The following is a 15157-nucleotide window of genomic DNA, read 5'->3' as shown; positions in this document are numbered from 1 at the left end:
CTGCCTTCGGCTCAGGTCATGATCTCAGGGTCCTGGGATCGAGCCCCGCATCGGGCTCTCTGCTCGGCGGGGAGCCTGCTTCCTCCTCTCTCTCTGCCTGCCTCTCTGCCTGCTTGTGATCTCTGTCTGTCAAATAAATAAATTAAAAAAAAAAAAAAAAAAAAAAGAAAACTGGATAGAATAAAAAGGCAAATTTGCTCTTTGCTTGAACTGACATCCATCTTCTCTTGCCCAGGACATTGGACATCACTGCTCCTGGAACTTGGGCTTTTGGACTTGGACTGAATTATACTAATGGCTTTGCTGGAGCTCTAGCTTGCAGATGGCAGATGATGGGACTTCTTGGCCTCTATAACCATGTGAGACAATTCCTATCATCAGTCTATTCTTTATTTTTTAAAAAACTTTTTATATTTTTAAATTTTTATTTATTTGAAAGAGAGAGAGAAAAAAAAAGGAGGTGGGGGAGAGAGAGAGAGACAGACAGACAGACAATGTGCACACAAGTGAGAGGGGCAGGGAGAGGGAAACAGAATCCCAAGCAGACTCCAGCCTGAGCATGGAGCCTGATGTGGGGCTTGATCTCAAGACCTCAGGTCATTTCCCTTCATGCTCTAATCTTCAGGGGTTCTTTTGGACAACACAGAGTATTCCTAACACATCTCTATTTAATTCATAGTCATTCATTCAACAAATATTCATTCTAGAGACTGAGGAATGAGCAAAACAGATAAAACCCTGTCTTTGTAAAGATCACAAAAAAATGTAGTGGAAGGTGGGGACAGAAAAGAGACAACAAACAAATGAACACATATTTCAGGTGGTAGTAAGTTCTATGGAGAAAAATCCAGCAGGAAAGGGTACAGAGAAGTAGGGTGATGCTATTTTATTTTTTTAAGATTTATTTATTTTGGGGAGAGTGAGTGAGCCAGCAGCAGGAGGGGCAGAGGGAGAGGGAGAGAAAGAATCTCAAACAGACTGCCCTGAGCTTAGAGTGTGATATGGGGCTCAATGTCACGATCCTGAGATCACAACCTAAGCTAAAACCAAGAGTCATGCTCAACCAACTAAGCCACCCAGGCACTCCAGGGTGTTGCTAATTTATTTATTTATTTTTACTTATTTATTTGGCAGAGAGAAAGCATAAGCAGGGGGAGCAGCAGGCCAGGGGAGAGGGAGAAGCAGGCTCCCCGCTGAGCAAGGAGCTTAACGCAGGGCTCAATCTCTAGATCATGACCTGAGCTGAAGGCAGACGTTTAACCGGCTTAGCCACCCAGGTGCACCATGGGGTCGCTATTTTAAATGTGGGCCAGGGGAGGCCTCTCTGAGGAAGTGACATTTGAGTGGAAACCTGAAGGAGTGAGCCATGCCCATTCGAGGAGGAGCGCATTTGAGGCAGACACAAGTGCAAAGGCCCTGAAGTTAGCAGTACGCTTGGCATGTCAGAAGAACAGCAAGGCCAGTGTGGCTGGAGGAGAGTAAGAGGAGGCAAAAGCAATTCAGGAGGGGATAAGGTCAGAATGGTAGCAGAGGGCAGGTCAGGACCTATGAAGCTGTAAATAGAATCCTCAGTGCCAGCAGGAAGAGGATTATCACCTGCACAGGCAAGTTTTATAATAGAGGCTATGAACAGGGAGGGGTGAACAGCTGGTGGTGGGGCTGATGGGAGGTCAGAGAAAGCCTTTCAGAAGAGGTGGTTCCGGCGCTGAGTTTTGTTTTGTTTTGTTTTTAAGATTTTATTTATTTATTTAACAGAGAGAGCGAGATCACAAGTAGGCAGAGAGGCAGGCAGAGAGAGAGGAGGAAGCAGGCTCCCTGCTGAGCAGAGAGCCCCATGCGGGGCTCCATCTCAGGCCCCTGAGATCATGACCTGAGCCGAAGGCAGAGACTTAACCCACTGAGCCACCCAGCTCCCCCCCCCCCCACACTGAGTTTTGAAGGATGAACAGGAGGCATCTAGGCAGAAGGGGAAGAGCAGTCCAAGGAGAGAATTATGCTATAGCAGAAGCTGCTGAGAGACTGTGGTGTATTCAAGTAAACATGGTAAGGCCAGTACAAAGGGAGGGAGGCCAGTGGCTAGGAGTGGCCAGAAGCAGAGCAGAGGAGACTGGCAGGGATCAATTCCTTAATGGGTTGATTGATTCATTGAATTGTTTATTGGACATTAGGTCTATACCAGCCATTGCACCAGGTCTGGTAACAGTGATGTACTCAACCAAAGATTCTTGGTCTTAAGGAATTTACCTTCTAGTGGGGAGACAGACAAAGACATACAAACACACCAATAAATGACAAGACTAAGAAATGCCATGAAGGAAATGAGTGAGTCCAAATTAGAGAACATCTTTAGGTGGGGTGTTCAGGAAAGTACTCTCTGAGGAGGTGATATTTAAGCGGAGTTAGAAGGGGCAGGGGAAGAATGTTCTTGGCCTTGGTCTTCAGTGTTACTATCTCTCTAATTTGATTTCTTCCTCTGAAGGGAGACTTGGAGGTCATCAAACAACATAGCAGAGTTGTAATTGTTGGTGTGGCAGGGCCAGGATTCCATTCAAACTCTGCCGTTTTTAGGACTTGGCAGGTTCTGGGGGTAGCAATGTGAAAAATACAATCATGAAATCACAAGTCGGCCACATGGAGACTTTCGACAGCCCTCAAGGAAGTCTATACAGCTGAGGACTGAAGGGCAATGGTCTTCGTGTGCTCTTGGAAGACCATTGTTTCGTGGAGGATGGAACACTGATTTGGGTCAGATTTTCCGGCAGGAGAAATTTTCAGGAGAGAGGACCACGACCCAGATCGGGTTATAAAACATTTCCGGCACCCTAGAAGGGTAAAGGTACTTGAAACCTCCTTTGTAGGTGGGAGTGGCACGTCCTCCCCAAACCCAACCCAATTGCGGCCTCTCCGCCCAGTCCTAGACTAAGCAGCGAGGAGTTATCCTCCTCCACTCCACCCGGTTCCCTGAAAGTGAGAGGACCTGGAGCTCCTTCCTACTGCGTCCCTTACGCACTCCTCGGGCACCGCCCCCCGCCAACGTGTTTGGGTCCCATCTCCAGGCCCCGCCCATCTCCAGCTCCAGCCTCGCGACCCGCCTTTGGTCACGCCTCCTTCCGGCTCATCCCCATAGTGGCCACCTTTGGGCCCCCTCCTCCCTGTTCTCTTTCCGGGCCTGCCTTCTTCTGTCCCGCTTCAGTTTTTCCTCCCTTCTGGATCTCTCTTCCGCACCGTCTCCCGCCCCCTCTTCTGAGGGCTCCGCTTCCTCCAGCCTCGCCTCAGTCTCCCTCCACCCTTGACTCCTCCTATGGGCACGGCCTCCCTTTAGCCCCACCCGCAACCCCTCCTTCCAAGTGCAGCCCTGCTCCTGGCTCCGCGTGGCCTCCACCGTCTTCCATACCTGCTTTGCGCTTCTCTCTTCTCCGGCATCACCACCCTCTCAACCCTGCCCCCCTTCGGCTCGCTTATTGGTGTAGGAGAGTCTCTGTCTCTCCCACCCCAACCCTTCCAGTCCTTAGCCCCGCCTCCCCAGGCGCCCTCCTCAGTCCCTCCTCCCCGTCAAGGCCCCGCCCTGGCCCCGCCTTCCTCTTCTCCCCGCCGAAGCTCTGGACCTTTCCAAAGCGAGGCTGAGGGGGTGGGGAGAGCTCGTGCACTCGGGAAGCCGGGCTCTGTCAGGGTGGGGCTGCGGACTCCTAGCGCTGTGTCCCCGTGTCCTCCTCTGGAGACAGAGGCGGTGGTGGGGAGGGAGGGCCCAGGACCAGGGCCGGAGCGGCGGGCGGAGCCAAGCTGAGGAGAGCCGTTCGGGGCGCCCCCACCCCCGCGCGCTTCAGTGGTGCCGGCCGAGGGAAGGACTCGCGGCTGCTGGGCTCGCGCCGCTGTCAGTGCGGCGGGGCACGCGAGCGGTGCGGGCTTAAGGCGGGCGCAGCGGGGAGAAGCTGAGGGGGCGGCAGCGGCGGCGGGGGCGACTCCCGCGCGTGTGCTCAGCTCCTCACGCAGCGGCCGGGGCCGCCTTCTTCCTCCTTCTCTCCCTCCCTTCCGCCCCCGAGTGCGGCGGCACCGCCTCCTTCCGCGCCGCGCGGCTTCCTCCAGACCTCTTGGCGCGGGTGAGTGGGGGCCACGGGCGCCTCCTTAGGGGTATGGGGGACTGTTCCTTGTTCCTTTTCGGCCACCCACCTCTTCGCGCGGGTTGCTGCCTATTTTTAGAAACACTCTTTTTCGGCCATTCTGGGCATCCCAGGAGCGGGAGTAACTCCCGGCCCCCCCCCCCCCCCCCCGCACCTCCCCCCAGCAAACCCCGTGTCGCTGGCCCGGCCCTTCAGCGCCTGCCCCCGGCCGCCTGGCGTTCCCTGTCCGCTTCCTCCTAGCGGGCCGGGCCTGGGCTAGGAGTTGACGGGGTGGGCCCGCGCCCGCTCGGAAGTTGAAGTCTTTGTGCTCGCGCCCCGCCCCGCCCGGCGAGGGGAGGAGGGAGAGGAGCGGAGGCCGCGCAGGGGAGGCCTGGGCGGGCCGGGCCCGGGCTCTGGTCCCGGCCCGGGCTTCTTCCGGCTCCCCCTCCCGGGCTCGGTCTGCCGGCTCCCCGAGGTGCGCACAGCTGGCCCTGCCTCGCTCCCCACGGGCCTCAGCGCCGCCTTGGACCCCAGCGCTGCCGTTGCTGGGCTCGTTGCACACCTTGGGGCTCGGAGAGGAGCAACAACACGCCCTCGAGCTGGGGCGGTGTTCCGCACTTCACGCAAGCCCCACCGTGCAGCCGAGCTTCAGTTTGCCCCTCCTTAAAATGGGGAAAAGAAAGTCGCTTCGCAGGATGTTTGTGGATTTAGGGAACTAGTATGTGAGAGAAGCGTTTAATACCAACAGGTAACATTTAATGGACTTGACGAGGAATTTAGTAAATCTTATTTAATTCTCAGGACGGCCTTCTGGGTATTCCCCTTTACAAAAGCAGAAGGCAAGGCGCAGAGAGGTAAAATAATTTGCTCCCAATCACAGTTAGTAGCTACAGAAGTGTAAAGCCGTGGTACTAGAAGTACTTGTTATTTATTTCTTAGTGTGAGCTTGTGTAATCCCCTAGTGCAGAGAGGATTTTGACTTACCCATGGGTCACTCAGTTTTCCCTGACTCCTAGGGTAGTGTCCGTTGTACTATGGATGAAATCCCATTCTGGGGATACGGGAAGTCCGAGGGGAAGGAAATTACTCTGAATTTCTTGCTAGTATTGCCCCGTAGAATTTGATGAATGTAGGGGACTCCAGATCTCAAGCTCAGCTGACGTTCTCTGGGTTTTTGGCTCAAGGAAGGCTTAAGTCCTTAGTGAGGTCTATCCTTTATTTGTGGGATGTACCTCCCCCCCTCCCCCGCAGCCAGACCTTTTGTGTTCTCTATAGTGTTTAGATTTCTAGCTCCTACTTGGGGAAGGAGAAGCAGGAAATGGCTCAAGTCAACTGCTTCAACTCCCTGCTTGAAATAGGGTTTTATTTTTCCTTTTTTCAGTTGAGACCAAGAGTGGGTAAAAGTGAACTAAAATTAACTTTGGCAAGTTTCTAGTTTTCCAGTGTGTTTGATCTCTATTATGGGGAATGTTTAAAAATACGAGTTCCTGGGCCGCATCTTGAAGGAGTCTTCTGATGTTTTGTATTTGTTCTTTGCAGTCTGGAGGTCTGTTGTGCTCTCCTCTTTCCAAAATTCTGCATTTAGGAGTTGTATGTAGCACCTGGAAGGGGTCTTTACCATCTGGTCTTTTTTATCTGCCTTGTTCCCCCTACCCTGTTAGCACTGGAAAGGGGAAGTAAGTTGTCTAAATTTACAGACTGCCTTAGTGACAGAATCAATTATAATTCCCAGTCTTTTGGTTTGCAGACCAGTAATAGTTTTATTTCTGCCATCCCTTGACACCTTTGGAAGGGGCACTAAATTACTTATTCAGGCCTTAACAGACCAGGAATCCTGAGTAAATTTAGATCTTCAGAAAGTTCGTTAGTTCCAACCTCTCTCCATGCCTCAGGTTTAGCATTAAAAGGAGTTAAGGTTCTGTGCACAGGTGTACCAGTTCTCATTAGTCATTACTTTTATCATATGGTACTTTGTTTATGGTGTATAGTACTCTTCTGGAATCATCCGATTTCTAACCCAGTTCTGTGAGAGGTCTTGAGAGTTTGCTTTAAGTCTCCTTTTTACAGCTGTAATTGAGAATTGAGACACAGCAAGATCGGGGCACTTGCCTTGGTAAGTCACTAAAGTAACAAGTGGTGAGGACAGGACACCTTTCATGGGCAGAGGATTTGATGTAGCATCATTAACTGAGCCACTCATTGTGGCTCTGTGATGCTGTTTGTGTGGAGACTGAGAAATGGCTGTGAAAGTCTATTGTAGTAGGAGGAGGAGGAGGAAAAATAATACCTAACACTTATTAAGTACTTACCGGGTACCAGTTCCTGGACTAAGGACTTTCTGTGGGGTATCTCATTTATTCCTCAGAGCGGAATGTTTGAATTAGGTATCATTATCCCTGTTTTACAGAGGTAGGAACATGCTTAGAGAGGTTACATGGACTTGCTCAGGGTCATGTAATTGATAACCTCAAACAAAATAACTTTGAAGCCAGTGTGGGTGTTGTTCTGTTCTTGTCTCTCTTTCTTTCTTTTCTTTTCTTTCTTTGGTAAAAACATACATGAGGTAAAATTTGCCATTTTAACCACTTTTAAATGGATAGTTGTCTGGCATTAAGTACATTAACACTGTTGTGCACCCATCACCACTAACTGTCGTTGTCTAGAACTTTTTTATCTTCCCCAACTGAAAATCTGTACCCATTAAACACCAACTCCCTTATTCCCGTTCCCGAAGCTCCTGACAACCACCGTCATATTTTGTCTCTGAATTTCATTACTTTAAGAACCCCATATAAGTGGAATCCTACTTTTATTTATTTATTTTTTTTGGTCCTTTAGTGACTGGCAAAGCTGGCACTTTTAATGCCTCCCTTTACCTCAGGGTGCTTTGTAAATGCAAAATGATTAGTCCTTATATGCAGTAGGGTGTGGCATGCAGCCCCAGAGCTGGAACTGAGGCCTGGTGGTACTTCTGGCTAAGCTCTTTTCCCGCTTTTTTTTGCTGTAGATTGGAGTTCTTATCACAGAAGCCTTTTCTGGAAATGTCTGCCCCTTTTGTATCTTCCAAAGAGACCTCCTACCCTTGAAATAGAACACAGAGGACTCTCCACCCTGGCCTTGTTTGCACCTGCCTTTCCGACTATCCAGGGTTTGGGCATATCAGGCTGCAGTGATGAAGAATAGCAGTGCTGTGACAGCAGCTGGGATCAAAACTACTCAGAGGACGATTAAATGGATTACCTTTATGAAATGCACTCTCTCTGCTCTCCTCTTTCCATAAAGTCACACAAAAAGGATTAGCTTTGGGTTCCTAGAGGGTGTTTATGAATACTCACTGCTTGCAGGTGGTTAAGATGGAGTTAAATGCCTTACAAAATTCCCTTAGGATTGACGGTTTCTCTGTGTTTGGGACATGGTGGAATATGGTGTTTTTGAAAGGTAGTTGGAATTTTGTGTTGATACCAGCGGGGTGGGGTGGGAGGTGTTCCAGAGATGGATAATAGGGCAACAAACAGATCTGAGCATGTTGCACTTTGCTTAAAGATCTGATGGCTTAACATTACCTATGTATTAAGTCCAAACCCCTGAGTGCGATAATGAGGTCTGAATGTGTTGAATTGTTTATTGGATAAGATCTTGTAGTTGAAGGGCTTTTAAAGCCCTGTCCACCAGCCAGCCATCTGGCCAACATTTGAATTGGCTACTTGCTGGGATTTGGTTCCATTGGACACTTCATTATTAGAAAGTTTTCCATTTACAGAAAAATTATTAAGCATCTGCCATGCACAGTCCTAAGCTTGGGTGGGATCTGAGTCTATACAGCCTTGTGGGGAAGGCAGGCAAGGAAACAGGCAATGTGAGAAGTGTTGTGAATAGGGATAAACACTATTAGAGCATAGATGAGTGGTAACTAACCCAGCCTTGGAGGTTTCTTCAAAGAAGTTGGCTGAGCTCAGATCTCAAGAAAAATAGAGACATAAGGCAGGAGGAAAAGATATTTGGAGAGTTGAGGAGGAGACAAAGATAAGACTAGGCAGAAGGAATAGCATGTTTCGAGATGGTGGTGGTAATAGTTGAGAATTTTGGCCATTTCCGGTATCAGGTGCTACTCTAAGCATTTAACACGTGTTATTTTTTTCCTATAACCACCCGAGTACATACTATTGTTATTCCTATTCTGTAGGTGAGGAGCAGACCCAGAGGGGTTAAATACATCTCTCTCGTTGCTCAAGATTCCTGGGTGGAGCATAAAGCAAAAGATGGGTGAATGTGACAAGAGAGGAGATGAGACTGGTAAGGTAGGTAGAGCAGAAGGCAAGTCATGAAAGGGCCTTGTTGCCCCAGTTGAGGAATTTGGACTTCATTGCAGGGTGAGGGGGGCCATGCTCCTGTGGGCATTTTAGAAGGATATCTCTGGCTACCTGTTTGGGGAGTGGTTTGGAGGACTAGAGCACCATGGGCAAAAAGACCAGTAAGGAGGAGGCTGTTGTGGTAATACAAGTAGGAGATGATGGTGTTTCAAATGAAGAATTATGTATATGTAGAAGGAATTGAGCACTGAGACATAACAGTTATTGGTGTGGAGAGTCATCAAGGATGACTTCTTAGATTTCTACCTGGTGCAGTTCTGTAGATGGGGATGCTGTTTATTGAGGTGAAGACATAAGAGAGGAGGTGTATTTCTCATGCAGGATCGTCTTATATCTGCTTTCCTTTACCTTCTAGTTGTTGATCTAGTTCTCCATAGGGAGGGTTGGGGGTGGGGGCATGCATGAGGGACAGTATTGCGCAACACATTTGGTAACCATTCCTGGCTAAACTAGATGATGTAAACACTAGTTTAGAAACGGAGGACGTACTAGATCCCAGGCATTTAGACCCTGCATAACCCTGAAGACTGCTTACGTTAAGCCAAGGAAGGCTTACGTTTTTCCTAGACAGTGCCCTTTGGTACTGAGATTCTTTCCATCTGCTAATGTGGCCCTCTCTAAGTCACCTGTGTTTACTACCTGCTAGGCACTGGGAAAACAAGGTAAATAAAATGTAGCTTCAGGAGCTTGTATTCAAAAAGGCAGCAGTTCTCAGTAGCTTAGATAACAGTGGTGGAGGTAGAGGGTAGGGTGGGGCAGGTCAGGAAGGAACAGGATGGAGAGGGACCATAAGGGACTTTTGTTGGGACAAGTCAGGAGACCCTGCTCTGTACTCTAGTCTTTTCATCAGGTGGCAAAAGGTTTATTCATCTATGATATTCTGTCAGTAATGATAGAAAATAATGATGAGATGACTACAAGGGTCCCTTCTAGCAATAACATTTTTTGATTCTAGATGATGGTTTAGATAGTGTATCTCTTGGAGAGACATTTTCTTTCCTCCTTTCTCTCTCTTTCTCTCCTTTTTTTTTTTTTTTTTTTTTTTTTGCCCCAGGCAATGGTAGGGGAAAGGGTAGAGATAGGATTTTTCACATGAATGTCTATAGAAACCTAGTTTTTTTTCAGTTTTAGCTTAATGTATAAAATGTGTAACTGGAAGGGGGAGAAGATGACTAGTAATGTTAGCCTGCTGATCTACAGCTACCCAATAGTTTCAGACCTGAGGTATAGTACAGCTTTTATTTTTTTATTTTTTATTTTAATTGTTTATTTATTTTAACGATGTTATTTATTCATTTGACAGATAGAGATCCCAAGTAGGCAGAGAGGCAGGCAGAGAGAGAGGAGGAAGCAGGCTCCTGGCCGAGCAGAGAGCTGGATGCAGGGCTTGGTCCCAGGACCCTGGGATCATGACCTGAGCCGAAGGCAGAGGCTTTAACCCACTGAGCCACCCAGGCACCCCTGGAGTACAGCTTTTAGACTCAGAATTAGAGAGAAGGGGGCAGTGGGATAAACTGGGAACGTAGTCATGAGCCTGAGGACCATTCAGTCTGATTCCTGCTACTAACTCAGTTTGTATACTTGGCCAACTCCTTTCCTTCTCTGGCTGGCCTCATTTCATCATAAAATCATCTCAGACCTCCCTGAAGTTTTGTAAAAGACCAAAAGGGTCGGAGCCGGAGAAGTTTGGAGGTCCTTCTCTACTCAGTTTCATCTCTCTGCTTAAGTGAGTAGCTAGAGATAGGCATCTGCCCAAGTATCATTATTAGTTATCTTTTCTGTTTCTAAAACCCGTTCTTTTTCCTTGGTTTTAGTATCTTTTACTTCATAATGGACTTGATGTGAATAAATGGGCTGTACCTCATAGAGGAGGGAGGAAGGGTGGAATATCACTAGATTCTAGTTTATATTCCCAAAAAGGCATTCAGGCTGTCCACTGTCCTTTGCTCTACATGAAGGGGTAAAGGGAGGGAGGTTGTGGTTGAATACTTAGATTTTTCTGAGGCTCAGACACTTGTATTTGGAGTGCTCCACTGACTAAAGTGCAAGTCTGTCCATTCTCCCCAACATGCCCAATGTGGTTCCATTGGGGGAAATAGCAGGCATTTGATGCTTGGTAAAGACATATAAATTGTAATTACCTAATATTCTCTGGGATCTCAGTCTTCCTGTCTAAAACAACAGGGATGGACTGGATAATTTTGAATGATTTTTTTTCCCCCTTAATTGTATGAATTTCTAGTTTTACGTTAAGTGGCTTGAGAATTCATCTCTGGAAGGAGAAGGGGCTTTGCTAGAGCATTGAGAGTGTGTCAGAGGGCTAAATTCTGGGTTCACAGATAACTTTCTGTGTATAAACAGATGGATATTGCTTTTTAGAGTGGACAGATTGCTGAAAAATTGCTTGTGGAATGAATATCAAATTGTCTGCTGATTTCCATTATAAACTTGGAGCTGTGGTCCCATGGACAAACTTGGGAGTATAAGACTATAAAAAAATTACATTTAAGTATGTAGCAAACTGTTTAAAATCACAGAATAAAGAGAAAATTAAACACACACACACACACACACACACACACCACACACACACACACACACACACACACAAAATAATATGCCCAAACAGTATTAGGGCTGGAAAAACACTAGACTAAAAATTTGCATTTCCTTAGAGCTTTAGGTTTATGAGATAGATACCTCTGTTGAGGTTACCTGGCCCTTGAAATGCCATCTGTGGAGAGTGAATAGTTCTGTTTATTTGTCAAGGTAAGAATCATTGTTTTATTCCAAGTAAGTATTCTCTTTTAGAAGGCCAGGCTTATAAGCTTAGTATTATTGGCCAGGTTTTCTTCATTCTAGAGGCATTTATCTGGTATTTAGCAGTTCTCCATTTTGTTTTATTAAGGATTTTACTAAGCCTAGTTAAAGGTATTGTTTGTGTGGTGTCTGTTGATCTGTTTTTCTAGTTTCCTTTGTAATTTTTTGTGCCAGTGAAAGCAAGCTCAGCAGTAGACTTAAAAGAATCATTTTCGTAACTCATTATTTCTCTAGGTCTGGGTTTCCTTTCTCGAAGTATGATCATGTTGCATTGAGACATCAAATGTTGTTCCGTGCTTACACAGACCATTTTAAGGCTTTGGGACTTTGTTCTTCCAGATAGCTGTAATCTGGCACTGAGCGACAGTGTTGTCAATATAATAATGATAGCTATGCCTGAATCAGTTGAACATAAGAATATCTTTTCTTCAAACCTTAAAGACTCATTCTAAATTGATTTTCACACCAATTAAAATCTGCTTTTACTAAAATTAGGGGCTTGGTAGAGTTACCATGCCAAATAGGTTACCTAGCTGCTGTAGTGTGATTATGCTTGTGTAGCTGCTTTCCATCTCAAAGTTCAGTTATTCATTTCTATGAATTTGGAGTACCTGCTGTGTTCTCTCTATGGAGAACATAAACACCTAGCAGGACATAATTCCTGCCCTCAATTACTTTCAGTTTTGAGAGGGAGACCGAGAAGTACAATAGATCCTAGCTCTTTCTTACTCCTGAAATTTGGGTTGAGGGTTCAGACTAGAAATAGCAGAATTGATGGATGTATCACTAGGCAAGGAGACCTGTTTGAATATGACTTCCAGTGTTTAGAAAGATTTATTTTAGAGGGAGAGAGAAAGAGCTTGCACTCAAGCAGGCGGAGGGACAGAGGGAGAGAAAAAGTCTAGAAGCAGACTCCCCACTGAGCAGAGCCCAACATGGGGCTCAATCCCAGGACCCTGAGATCATGATCTGAGCGAAAATCAAGAGCTGGCTGCTTAAACAACTGAGCCACCCAGGTGTGCCCTCCCCACCTTTATTTTGCCTCCCTTTATCCTCTGTTGCTGAGGTGTCCCACATGCAGTGTGTAGAGTGAAGAATGTTAGGGTAGGGGACAACACTGTCCTTCAGGTTTGGGTGTCTAGACATCTGCCTAGTGCTTTCCCTATTCTCCTCACATCAGTTCTCTGGATGGCTTCCAGAAAGATTTGATATTGTCTAGGTTCTTATTTAGGAAGGAAGAAAATTAAGTTTCATATTGAATTATTTTAAGTTTTATTATACTCAGTTTTGAAGTAAAATAGTTTTCTATTTTGCGCGTAAGTAAATTATTTGAGGTGTGGCTTCTGGTATTTGCTCAATTTGTGACTTATGAGTTGTGATTAAATTGTGGTTCTTGAAGCCCACTGCCACTGTCTGTGTCCGCCAACTTTGACATTTTGCAGCACAGAGCCTTTGGGAAATGGAGGGACTGTTTACCCTGATCTTGAAGGGTAAGATCTTCCTCTTTCCTGGTCCCTATACTCAAAGTTTGTTGGGATGCTGTGTTGTGTTCATAATTTCTCCCAACAGTTTAGCATTGCCTATGAGGTCTAGAAGAGGAAATATGTCTATGCCTGTTCTTGAAGTATTGCGGACAATACTGAGATCAGCCATCCAAATGGGAGCACGCCTAGTGCCTTCTTGGGGCTGTGAGGGATGTAAACATGTATAGCATATTCTTGCTTTCAGGGAACCTATGGTCTCTTTGGGAAGATAAGATTATCATGAATATGTAATCTAACAGTAAGGCAGTTTGGTATAGATAGCTTGGTTTGGAAGACCAAGGTGTACTCTTATTACTTGGTACTGATTTGGCCAGGTAAATGGAAATAAGTCATTTTTCCTCTTGGAACCTCCATTTTGTCATCTATAAAAATGGGGTTAATATTTCATATCTTAACTTCCTCACAATGTTACTGTGAGGAGCAAGTTAGAAAATGTTACTAAACGTAAAAAGGTACATTATAAAACAAGATGATGCAATTTATATTTGAATACATGAGTCATTTGTCAGAGGTAATGGGTAAATGGCAGAGTTTTCCATAGAAGGGGAGATCTGTTTGGGATCAAGAAGAGTGGTCTGAATCAACCTCTAGGATTGGAGAAAAGAGTGGTGGAAGCATTTAGGGGTAGTGATGAGGCAAAAGGCTAGGAAAAATTTCAGGGAGAGCAGTTAGTGTTTTGCAACCTCAAGTCACAGGGTGGGCGTATGTTCAGCTTTAGTAGTTACTGCCGAACAGTTTTCAGAGGCATACCAGATCACACTCTCATCACTGGTATGTGAGAGAATTCCTGTTGCTCCATGTCCATGTCAGCACTTAACATTGTCTGTATTTTTCATTTTAAGTCCTGCTGGTTGGTGCGTAGTTACAAAAATGAGTTTTAAGAACCATGTTAGGAATTCTCAGGTACCATAAAAGAGGTAAAGGGATTGGGATTTCAGAGGAGGGAGAGATTGCTTCATCTGTGGGGGTGTGATACCCAGGGAATATTTATGGAGGTGTGAGCATTTTGCTGGATTTTGTAGGAAAAAGATAGTGACCATATGTTATCTGGGACCACTTAGATTCTAATATTCTGTCGGGTTATGCTTATAAATTGTGAATCAGTATTTCTGTGTCTGGACTCTACTCCCAGACTATCCAGAAGCAGCATCCAGATATCCCTTCTCAGTTGCTGTGCCCCTCTCCTTTCTCCTCCCATTTTTTCCCCGGAAAGTTTGGTCACAGGAGATTTTAGGCTGTAGAGATGGAGAGAGGACATTCTGTATGATGGGAACATCTTGAATAGAAACACATGAATGACTAAATTGAGTGGCATCCCTATTCCTGCTAATGAGCTGGGGGTGGGGAGGATGTGTCTCATACTTTAAGGGTGGGTGATGCCTTCTCATAGCCTTCTGGAGCAGGTGGAAAAGGTCTGCTGTTCCTAAGCCGATTTGTATTTAAACTGTGTAGAAGGATAAGAATGACTCTTTGCCCATAATTACATCATTTCAGGGAATAAATTAATCCAGTGAACAGTCATACTTGAATTATGTTGAGAGTTTGTCTTCTCTTAAAAGAAGGGGGAGGGGGTGAGAGAGGAATGCCAAAACCTGAAGAGCTTAGTCTCTCAGAGCTCATGTATTACTTGTATATTTGCTCAGGGAAGAATTGCCATTTCTTTGTCAGCTTTTATCTTGCTGGGTGGACCCTAGCTGGGTGTTTTTTTTCTGTACTTTTACCAAATCACTTTGAAGGCTGGTGTGAACATTGATCATTTCTTAGAGCCTTTCCTCTTTGTTCTGTCAGTAAATATTAGAAAATGGACCTTAAATTACCTGGTTGGGGGAAATAGGTGGCCCTGACTGCTCCCAGAGAGCAGTACTTCGATGTTAAACATTAGTCTGGTCCTGATCCTATGTCACATCCTGGGGTATTTGTCAGGAGAGACTGGGGGTGTTAGAGCTGCCACTGGGGACATTTACCAGAGGGTATTTTGGCTTTCTGTCAAGGAGACTAGTTGAGTACTTAAAAATCTGAACCTAGGTTCTACACCCAAGTCTGTGTTTCATATTAATAATTGCTGCCATGGGGGCGCCTGGGTGGCTCAGTCGGTTAAGCGTCTGCCTTCACCTCAGGTCATGATCCCAGGGTCCTGGGATCGAGCCCCATGTCAGGCTCTCTGCTCAGCAAGGAGTTTGTTTCTCCCTCTCCCTCCGCATGTCGCTCTCCCAGCTTGTGCTCTCTCTCTCTCTGTCAAATAAATAAAAAAATTAAAAAAAAAAAATAATTGCTGCCATGTGTTGGGTACCCACTGCGTTGAGATACCATGCTTTGTACCTTGTGT

The 15157-nt window shown here is 46.0% G+C and overlaps 1 protein-coding gene across 4 annotated transcripts in view; it reads left to right on the top strand.

Moving 5' to 3' along the window:
* Positions 1-3585: 3585 nt before the first annotated feature.
* Positions 3586-15157, top strand: part of LOC111141387 (RALY heterogeneous nuclear ribonucleoprotein) — an 80495-nt gene continuing 68923 nt past the window's right edge. Inside the window, exon 1 of one of the 4 annotated variants that reach the window (XM_022493893.1) lies at positions 3586-4097. The gene's annotated coding sequence lies outside the window, so the exon portion shown is untranslated. Of the gene's footprint in view, positions 4098-4587; positions 4846-15157 lie in introns of those variants that run through there. The other 3 variants (XM_022493895.1, XM_022493894.1, XM_022493896.1) reach the window with 3 other exon arrangements.

This window comes from Enhydra lutris, unplaced genomic scaffold (genome assembly GCF_002288905.1).
Source record: "Enhydra lutris kenyoni isolate GAN:26980312 unplaced genomic scaffold, ASM228890v2 scaffoldscaffold6, whole genome shotgun sequence".
Classification (NCBI taxonomy): Eukaryota; Metazoa; Chordata; class Mammalia; order Carnivora; family Mustelidae; genus Enhydra; species Enhydra lutris.
Note: the sequence above shows the minus strand (reverse complement) of the source record. Positions and strands in the feature narration are given on the sequence as shown.